The sequence below is a fragment of the Lepidothrix coronata genome, unplaced genomic scaffold, assembly GCF_001604755.1.
Source record: "Lepidothrix coronata isolate B3197 unplaced genomic scaffold, Lepidothrix_coronata-1.0 Scaffold322, whole genome shotgun sequence".
In the NCBI taxonomy this organism is placed as follows: domain Eukaryota; kingdom Metazoa; phylum Chordata; class Aves; order Passeriformes; family Pipridae; genus Lepidothrix; species Lepidothrix coronata.
The window spans coordinates 371772-381955 of record NW_016690502.1 but is presented as its reverse complement, the minus strand read 5'-3'; positions in this window follow the sequence as shown (position 1 = coordinate 381955).

Sequence of the window (10184 nt, the reverse complement as noted above, 5' to 3'; positions counted from 1 at the left end):
GTCACAGACATCTTCCTCTGCCTTGTAAATTGCTTACAAACTTTCTGAACCTCATTATTTTTTGTCATCTCAGGAGATTTTAGGTACTCGACACTATTCCAGTTATACATTTTGTATTAGAACTTAATTATTATTTCATTTTAATGATTATTTGAGATTAATGACCTTTAATAGGACTTTATATTAAGATTTTTGATCTGACTTGCCATTTGCATTTTGTTGTATAATGAAAGGAAGGAAGAACAGCACAAACATACTGTTGACAGTGTATAATTTTCTCTGCTAATTTAAGACAACAGGAATTGTTAATCTGGTAAATCAAGTTTTGTTGTGTGTTAAATCAGTATCTCTACTAGCATTTGACCCCAAGGAGACTTTAAAATTTATTGGATAGCTCTTGTTTATAGCTATTGCTCAGAAACAGGTTTGCATATTTTGGTTTAATATACTTGTTTAGACAAACACTTTATTACACTTGCTGGTCATTTTTAAAAAAAAACCAAATCTGTCAGTTTAAATACTTACCTTTAAATACACTTGAGAAAAAGAATAAAAAAATTATAACTTGGGTAGGAATGAAACACAAGATGAGTACTCACAGTTCTGTGGCCATTTCTGTACATTTCAGCACACAGTCCTGCTTGGAGAACATTATATTTCTCACCCTCATCTCTTTTTCCTCAAATTGTGAGGTAAAAATCATGTATTTTCTCCTCAGGATCTGGAAATAAATAAACCTAAATAGATTTTTTACTTCATTAGGAACACTTGGGCAAGTAAGGCCTCAAAACCTGAATATGTCAGTGTGCCATACACGAAGAGTTTCTCACCTTTACCATATGCAGCAGGTGTACTCTAACGCTACTTGCACAGATACCTCATATAGTAATATAAAATGCAAGAGGCACAGATGATGGGTACTGAATATGAGTGTTGCAACTTCTGGAACTATTTGGGTTTGCTTCATTTGAATTTGATTTTTGAAGCCAATCCTCAGAAGTGGCTGAAGAGACGTATTACCATGTCTAATCCTCATATGGTAGTGGAGCTGGGTTAGATTTTCAGAGGTTTATTATGCAAAATAGCTCAGTAGGTGTGGCACAGTAATAAACAGGTTGCACAAAAATACTGAGAGCAGATCAGCTCACCTGAACTTAGTCTTTGAATTTTGTTTGCTTTTTCAAGTATGGCGTTAGAGAGCCCTGTGCAGCCAAGCGGTCAACAGCCTCCAAAGGCTGAATTTGCCAAGTCCATTTCAGCTGCTCCCTGATGGTCCAGCAGAACAAGCATGAATGCCTTGATAGGCTGTTATAGCACCGCCTCTCAGCACCAAGGGGACTTGAGGGAAAAGCAGCCCAGCCTTTTAAGTTAAAAGGTTAACGTAGTTTACTTGCACATCAGTGTGGGTTTTTCACTTCTGCTTGCCTGAAACCAGCCAGTTTTACATTTTGAGCATGCTATTCTACCTGTCTTTAAAACAGGTGGAGCATCCTGCACGTGAAGCAGCATTCCATACAGGATGCTTCATGTATATGAGAGGAAAGGGGGAAACAAGATGCAGATTTTTTCCAAAAAGATTTTTCCATTTTAGGAGAGAAAAAAAAATTACATCAGCAGACACAAGATATCCTTCTAGTCCATCCAGCAGATTATCATTAGTTCCTGTTTGGTTAAGACGAAACACAACACTTCTGCTGCTGGAAAACAAAGCAGTAAGATGAACAACAACAACAACAGCAGCAGCAGCAGCAGCAGCTTCTCCCTGTTTGCATGTATTACTGAGCCTCAATTTTCTCTCCAGCATCCTGTCCAACTTGTTTTTCTTTTAATTATCGTAAATCAAGCTTGCAGTCAAATCCCTCTTTAATCTGAGCAAAACTCACCTTATTGGGGACACTTTTGATTCAGTGGATACCACAAGAATAAGATCACAGGAGAAAGCTGATAAAATAAGACTCTTCCATTGGCTTTTTTTAAACACAATAAATAGAAAGGCTGAATTTGCCAACCATTACAAGACAGTGGAAGAAAAACAACTTTGGGGATGACATTGGATTCTACCTGATCTGTGTTTTAAATTCCAAAGGCCAGCAGCCCTTCCTTGTAGCTGAGGGCTTCTCCCCTTCAAGAAGCACAAGAAGGCACAGTTACAGCCTTTGTAGTGCATGCTCAGTTGCATCTGGGACCATTATGTTAGGAAGAGGAGGTAGCAAAACCCTTTCACATCTGGAGTGAAACCCAAGGTCAATGCATTAGGCAGCAGTTAGCTTTCTAAGAAATACTAGATAAAAGATAACTTTTTGTCTTAATATTCTAACTTGGCAATTCTTCATCTCCCATTGTTTCTTTGACAGCTTCTCTGACATTCTCACTGAAACAATTCCCAAGCTAATCCACATTTCCTTTGTATAGTAGTGCTTTTTGTCTCACTGCTAGGTCATGGGGCAAAATGCTGAGTCCCTACATTAATCCATTTTAAGTTGTTGCTGCTCTGTATAGGGAGTTGGAAGATCTAATGTTTAAGTCCACATATGACTCCCAGTGAAAAGCTGGAGTGCTTTATTGAATAATGATATGGACTGCACAAGGTCATATGGGATTCACAAGAGTACAGAACATTTCAGTAACTTATACTAAGATAAAGAGACCGAAGCCCCCAACAAAATCTGCTGGTCTTCAGGATTTTGTTTAGCATTTCATTGTTTAGCAGCTTTTTTGCTTCACAGTGACAACATAGTTTTCTTCCAGTTAAAGAAGATTTTTCTCTTCTCTTGAAATCTTTATGGAAAGAGATATTTTACAAGAATAAACTTATGACAACATAAAATTCATTATGCTTTTTTCACACAGATAAACGACAAAATCTTTGAAAATTGCTACAGGTTATTTTTCAGTATTCATACAAAGTATTTGGATTTTTCCCAGAAAAACTGCCATTTGATCTAGGTGAAAAATATATTCCTGTCAAGTCATCAGCAGTTTTTGTCAACAAGAACATTTATTTTCTGTGCTGATTCAGCTGTATGGATATTGAAGCATGAAAGTCAGATGAGCGTGTGTATGGTGTAATTACAATGCCAAATTTGAAAACTGAAAAGTTTTGTTGTCATGTAGTTACTACCTACCTCTGTTTTCTTCTTTTGTATGAATTCTTTACATGCCTGAATAAACATAGATAATATAAACCTACATGGCAAAATAGCTTAAAACAGGGGTGTGAAGGGCTGAGCAATTAGTCACAGTTGCTAAAATAACGTAAAACAGGCTGAATTCAGCAGGCAAAACCCCTCTCTGGAACAACTCAGAGTTTTATCAGTTTCAGAAGGCCAGGGTACATCAGTTGGAGACCTTGTCAAAAAGGTGTTTAATGGTGACCTACTTTAGCCCATCTCTTTGGAGGTGGTTGCTCTTCCTTGTTATACCTGCTTTTTGTCCCCTCAAGCTGCTTCAGACTGCATGTTAAGTCTGTAGGAGTTCCAGTGTTACCGAAGATGACCAAGCTCTTACAGCAGTTTTCAGCAGTACCTAATTTGGCCTATTGTGTTTACTAAAGGAGACATCAAAGGACTCTCTGGAGCGCTTTCAAGATATGTCTATTTTTATTACTTTGATGTAATTGATTACTAGTCAGATTTGAACCATCCTGATACAGTTGCTCCTCCAATGCTCATTCCAGGATGCAAACCACAACCTTTGAGGAGTGTTTGTGTTTAGCAAATGATTTGACCAGTGTACACTATACCCTATAAAAGTTGCTAGTTCAGATAAAATGTTGAGGCTTAAAGGTAGTTATTCATACAGGCCAGCTAACCTTTTTCACAGGCTGCCTAGCCAGGGGCAAGGCTGATCAGACTTTACAACATGCTGCAATCGTTGATTTGAAGTGCAGGCTTCCATTCACCTGCCTTGCTACATGCAAAGTACAATTTTCATTGTTTGACTACAGTTACAGAGAATTAGCCTGAGCTAATCAGGACACTGATGGTGTACTTCATACACTGAAGTATAAACCGCCTTTTACCTCAGTAGATTTCCCTACGGAGATCAGCCAGTGTTTCCAGAAGACATGGGACAGGGACACTTGCTGAGTTAGGAGCCATAGTACCACTGGTGTCACAAATGTCCTGCAGCAAACTATCTTTCCTGGCCATTCCTCCTCCTTCTGAGGCACTCCGGATGGTAAAAATGTTCGCATATTTGTAGTTAAATAAACACTACACTTCAGCAGAGGTAGCAGGTTGACTTTCTCTCCAAAAAGAGGCACTTTTTTACCTTCTCATTCTTTCTGTTTTTCTTCCCCTCCCTCCATTGTGTTTTATACAAAATAATGCTATATTTCCTTGGGGAAATTAGTACGGTCTTGTAGATTGCAGTGTTGTAATTGTTTGATGCTGTATTGACTTAATTTAAAATAATGCTTTAAGAAAATAAGAAAGTCCACAGAAATACTTCAGGAGTTCTTGTTTGTTTGTTCTGTTTGTCTTTGAACTGTCAGGAATACATGCTGTTTATGTAGACAATGGATTTAACTGGCCAACTATCATGTGGTACCAGGAGTCTTTTCACTTTTATTTCTAGACTTCTGAGCAACCTCATCTTTAAAGATTTGGCCGGTCTTTTCAGTTTTTGGTATGTCCCAGTTAACCAAGAGGTGTCCAAGAGCTTGCTTATACCTCAAATATCCAGCCAAATATATCTCTTAGAAGGAAAGAATACTATTCTTGTTTGCAGTCATGTTGTAACTTGGGAAATATTGTTGGTGACCCTAAGTCACCGATACTGAAATTAGCCAGTTATTTCGTCATTATGGTTAGGGGGATGGATCAGGGCAATATTTCAGAGACAGTGGGTTGTGACACACACAGTAGTCATGAAACTGGTCAGGTGTTGGCAAGCTGTTGACAGGTTTGCAAATTATAAAGCAAAGGCAACCTGACTTTTGTACTGATTTTTATTCTTCAAGGTCAAGCATGCTTTCCAGTCTTCTAAGAAATATTACAGAGATTTGTCACTTTTATAAGTGATAGATGTTTGGGTTTTTTTATAGAGACAATGAGAACTTTTTTTTTTTTGGTGAAAAATACTCACTTAAGGAGTTGGTAGTGGGATCCAAGATACTAATTTTCTCAGTCATAATGATTTAAATTCAAGGTAACAGCAAAAAAGATAATTTCTTAGTCCTTCCTGACTATTTGGTGGCTTATGTTAAATGATTTTATGATCTCTATTTAGCTCCCATACTAGAAAAACACTGCTGCAAACAGAGATGGAGAACTCAGGTATTTGGAGACTAAATGATGCACTTACCCATACATCATTCAGGATATTTGACAGTATGAAATCATATTGGATGGGCAATTTGAGGGACTATGTGCCACATCTGTTTCTACTGTACTTGTTTTCTGAATAATCATAACATTTTTTTCTCTGAAACTGTCAAAATAACTTGCATAAAAGTGTAAAAAAAAACCTGAACAAAAATAATTTAATTCCTCATTGGGAAGCAGTTTTAAAATGTTATCAAGTGTCTTAATAAATTAACTACAGACACAATGACAAGATTAAGTTTCATTAAAATACATTCTGGTTTTAAAAAAGAGGCACTAGGATCTTTTCCCAGTTTCCAAGAGCATTCTCCTAGCATGTTGTTCAAGATAAATGCCTCTTAATTATCATGTACCTTTCACAGTCACTAAGCTTACATTTCCTGTAAAGTAAGTTTTATAAACTTTGAGGTTATATGTTTATATCCTACTTTTTGTTTTAGTTACTTTTCCCCCCTTTAATCAGCAGAAAAAGCAACTTTTTTAAAAAAAAAAAATTAGTTACAGACTTTACAGCTCCCTGCACTGGGGTGGAGTACAGAGTTTATATACCATTTTGGAAATATCTTGAAAAGTAAGTGAGGAAGTAACTTACAAATCTAGGGAATAGACAACTACATTGATCTAGAAGTGCCCTGTGCTTTAGGTGACTTTCAGTCCAGAGGATGGGGAGTGTCTGGAAAAATAGAGAAAAGGAAAAGCATTACTAAGATAGGCATAAATGAGGCTATATGAATCTTATTTAGCAACTGTAGTACTATTCCATGTCATTGTCTTGGAACCAAGATAGCCGCTTTTTTCTTGCTCACATCTCCATCTGTTGGACATATACTTGTCTGAAATTGAAGAGGCACACTGTTTTGAGTTTGGGTTTTTTTAGCTCCTCTTTATTCTTGTGAGATGACGGAGACTGAGTATGGCTTACTGTCACTGCCAGACTTCGCTAACCTTGGAAAGGGGAGCCAGGCTCAGAAATCTCCTCAGTGCTGTTGTTGCATAGCAGCCTCAGAAGGAATGACAAAATTGCTGTTTTACTGCAGTGTCAGTGGGGATCATGACACGGGAAGAACTTAAGAGCAGAGTGCAGTCCTGCAGCAGAGACCGTGTACTCTGTCCTCGGCAGGGGAAGCTGGTAGTTTTTCTGTGCTATAATTAGCCACTGCCAATGAATGCACATTGCGTCACAGGAATTAGTCTTGTAGCATTCTCACCTTTGCCTTCCAAAATGAAGGAAATATCTTTCAATGACAGCTATTACACCAAGGGAGTAAAGTATTAAGGGAATACATATACTTTTAGTTACCTGGTCAAGGATACGCAGTCCTCACTGATCAATGCAGTTTAAAAAGGAATGGTGAGTGGTTTGCTGCTGAGAATATGATGACACATATATAGCTTCTTTTCTCCAGAATTCCCATCATGAGAGCAGCTTGTAGTGTTCTGATAGTGGGTTTATTTCACATCTGTTCATTTAGCAGCGAGTACTTCCTAGATTATGTCAGCTTTGTCCTCTGTAGGTCCTCTAGTGAAGGGGAGGATGTATCTGTTTTCCATCACTGCAGCTTCCTCCCAGGGGACAATCTGGGGATTTTGAAGTCTGGTTTATTGCAACAAACCAGGCAGAACCTGTCACAAATCAATAACATATCTGGTCTCTTATGAGCACATTAGTGAATCCTAAGGATACTTGTTCTGATTTGAGTAAAACTTTGAAATAGCAACTCCCTGGAGGCCAATAAAGTTCCAAATCTATGCGAGTCTGTATGCGACCAGCAATCAGATCAGTCTGGATCCTCCTGAGCAGTACATAGCAGATCAGCTACCTAACGTGGATGGAAAAACTGAATGATTCATGTAATGGTTCAAAATTTAAAACTCATCGCAATATTATATTTACTGTGTACTTTCTTGTGCATCATTAGGGTTACTTGACTGATGATGCTTGCAATAGTTTCATGTCATACAACTTGTTGCTTTCTGTGCTTTAAATAAATGCAGGTTCAACTTTGCATAACCAAGTGGATATTCGTAGTTTCATCTTGTGCTATTTCTGTAACTGTTACTGTAGCTGTAGAAACCACTACTGTGGACCAATGCTAACCACTGCATAAAAAGATGGCTCCAGCTTGGAAAAAATCCATAAAATGTGTAGAAAGTAACTGAACATTACGTGGGGATCTCTGGAAAGTTAGCACTCAATATACCTATTCTTTCTTGAGTTGGGATTTTCTTCAACTTTGTTTTATACCCAGCTCATGGGTAACATTTCCCACTCCCCAGCAGTAGCAGTCAGAAAAAGCAATTAAAATGTTAAACCTGTGGCTGAGAGATCAAAGCATGGCATTTTCCTTGAATAAATAAAAACAGAGTCTACTGCTCTGTTCTCTCATGCACAAAGTTGCCATGTTGAAACTTGATCCAATTCTTAGAAATCTTGCAATTTTTCTTTATATTCTTGTTTCCATTCTTTTCAGAAACTAATTCTCTACAATCTGCAACAATAAATGTTGTTCTAAGCCACAGGGAATTTTAAAATTCAACAATAACATGCTGTTAGTAGGACACTGCACTTACTTAGGCAATCATGATAGCACCTGCTTTCAAAACATAATTCTTACATGGTAAAATTCTTGGGCATTTGTTAGATTAGAAAGTAATACCATGCTCGTTTAGGAGTAATTTTATAATATGAACATTATGCTATCACAAAATTACCCCATTGGTTCTGTTATGAATATGATTTGTTTCCTTATTTTTCTCTGGAACACTTTACCCACCATAAACAAGTAGCTATTTTCAATAAACACCAGCAGAAGCCTCTTAAGGTGCCAAGTCTCAGAGCCAAGTGAAAGCATGTCAATCTCAGCTTTCTTCTGTAGGCATCTAAGCCTCTGGATGTAAAAATACAAAGTGAAAACCTAACCTGCAGGCAATGCAATTGCAACTTGCTTGCAATGTTCTTAAGCATAAAAAAGAGGAAAGTAACTGTATATAAATACATGGTCTTATGTCCAATTTTAAGCCAGTCTCCTTCATTTTTGAGATTCAATTATTTAATAGTTGGATGTTGACAGTGCTGCATAACTAGCTGACAGAGACAGTGCATGAAATGAATCACAGTTCCTACAGCTCTTCTGGGGTGCAATGATTTTGCTTGCTTTTGGGGAAGTGGAGAAGAGAGATCCTTGCATACAGCAGGAACAGCAGCTAATCATACCCCATTGTGAAATGATTCAAATACAAAAGGGGAGATCTGGCTTCCTCTAGATGGAGGCTTGTGTTTGCTGATCACAGGAGCCAGCAATATGGTGGCAGGATAGTTTTTAGTTAGATAGTAGTTTTGCCTGCTGCAGATATTATTCCAGGTGCTCAGTTTGGAAAATGGCAATACCAATTCCAAGAAAATGGTTTTAACAACACAAGATATCCTGTTGATAGAAAAGCTCATTACCATGAAAGAGTGCTGAGCAAATTACTGTGCTACTTAGGCTTCTTTTACAGATGGAAGAATTGTGTGTCTGCTGCCTCAAAACCTTTCATCTTTTATCCTTACTGACGTGTACTTGGTAAAATAAAAGAAATATATATAATTTACAAATGTTCTTTTCCTTTGCAAATCTTAGTGTTCTAGACAGACCAGTAAGTATCATCTCATTTTACAGCAGAATTAGAGGCAGAGGGAAATTAAGCAGATTTTGAAGGGTAGCAAAAGAAGGAACACAACCGGATTCTTTTCAATTATGTTCAGTCTGTTGGACCACCAGCTTGAGGATGCTGAAGGCAACTCTTATTTCTGCTGTGTACTGGACCAATGCAGCAGCCGTGTTGTAGTGACAAGAATAAATTCTGCACCACGAACTTCTCTACAATTGTTATCAAAGCATGCACAGTAGTAAGTTAATTGGGCTGGTTCTTATCTGGGCTATGTTTTGGGAATTCCAAATGTCAAAGACATGAGCTAGCCCTAACTATGCAGCTCTCTTCATGTAAGCTCCATTTTATCTGTAATGTTCTTGCTAGATGAAAATCCCAGGGATAGAGGATACTTAGTGGTGAAATCAGTATGGGTGACCTAGGTTCTGTTCAAGTAACTATAATTGGCTTTTTGTGCTGTTATTTTTATTACTGCAACTCCTATATATCCTCCCAATACCAGAATTTCAGTGGCCAAATTTAGCACGAAGCACATAAGCAGAGGCAACCTCTACTTTTTAACAGTTCACAAACAGAAGCCAAATATGCAGGAATGAATTGTTGCATGTTACTCTCCCCCAAAAAACCTAGAAAATTTTCCGGATACCAAACAGTATTGATATTTGAGTTGAAAAGCATGCTGATAAAATCCTGAAGTAGCAATCTGCCTCTGGAATAAGAATGTCCACATAGGGTGTTAAACACCTATGTGTAACAGAAGGAAGATATCACACCGGCCTACTAAACCTCCTGATGTCGACTGATAATAAGTTCTGACCCCATAATGTGGTCCCTGTGTTACTGTGTAAAACCCTGCTCTTTCCTGCAGGACTGAGCAAGCCTGTAGCTTACATTTTCCACCTTAAATCAAACAGGAAGTCTGCAACCAAATTGCAGGGTGAACATGCATCTCCTGAGCTCCAGTTTAAACTGGACTTCTAAAGAAGATTTTTTGCCTCCCCTTAAGAATCTCATTCTCATTTTTTTTTATAGGCTTCTCATAATCTATGACTCTCAGACTTTCATATGCCAAACGTGTCCATGACTCATGTCAGCTGATACCTCCACGGACAGACAAGGAGCAGCAAGAGCAGTTCCTCTCTGCCACATGTGCAGATTGACTCGCAGTGTGCTGAGTGCAGCACTGATCAAAGGCAGCACAGTGGC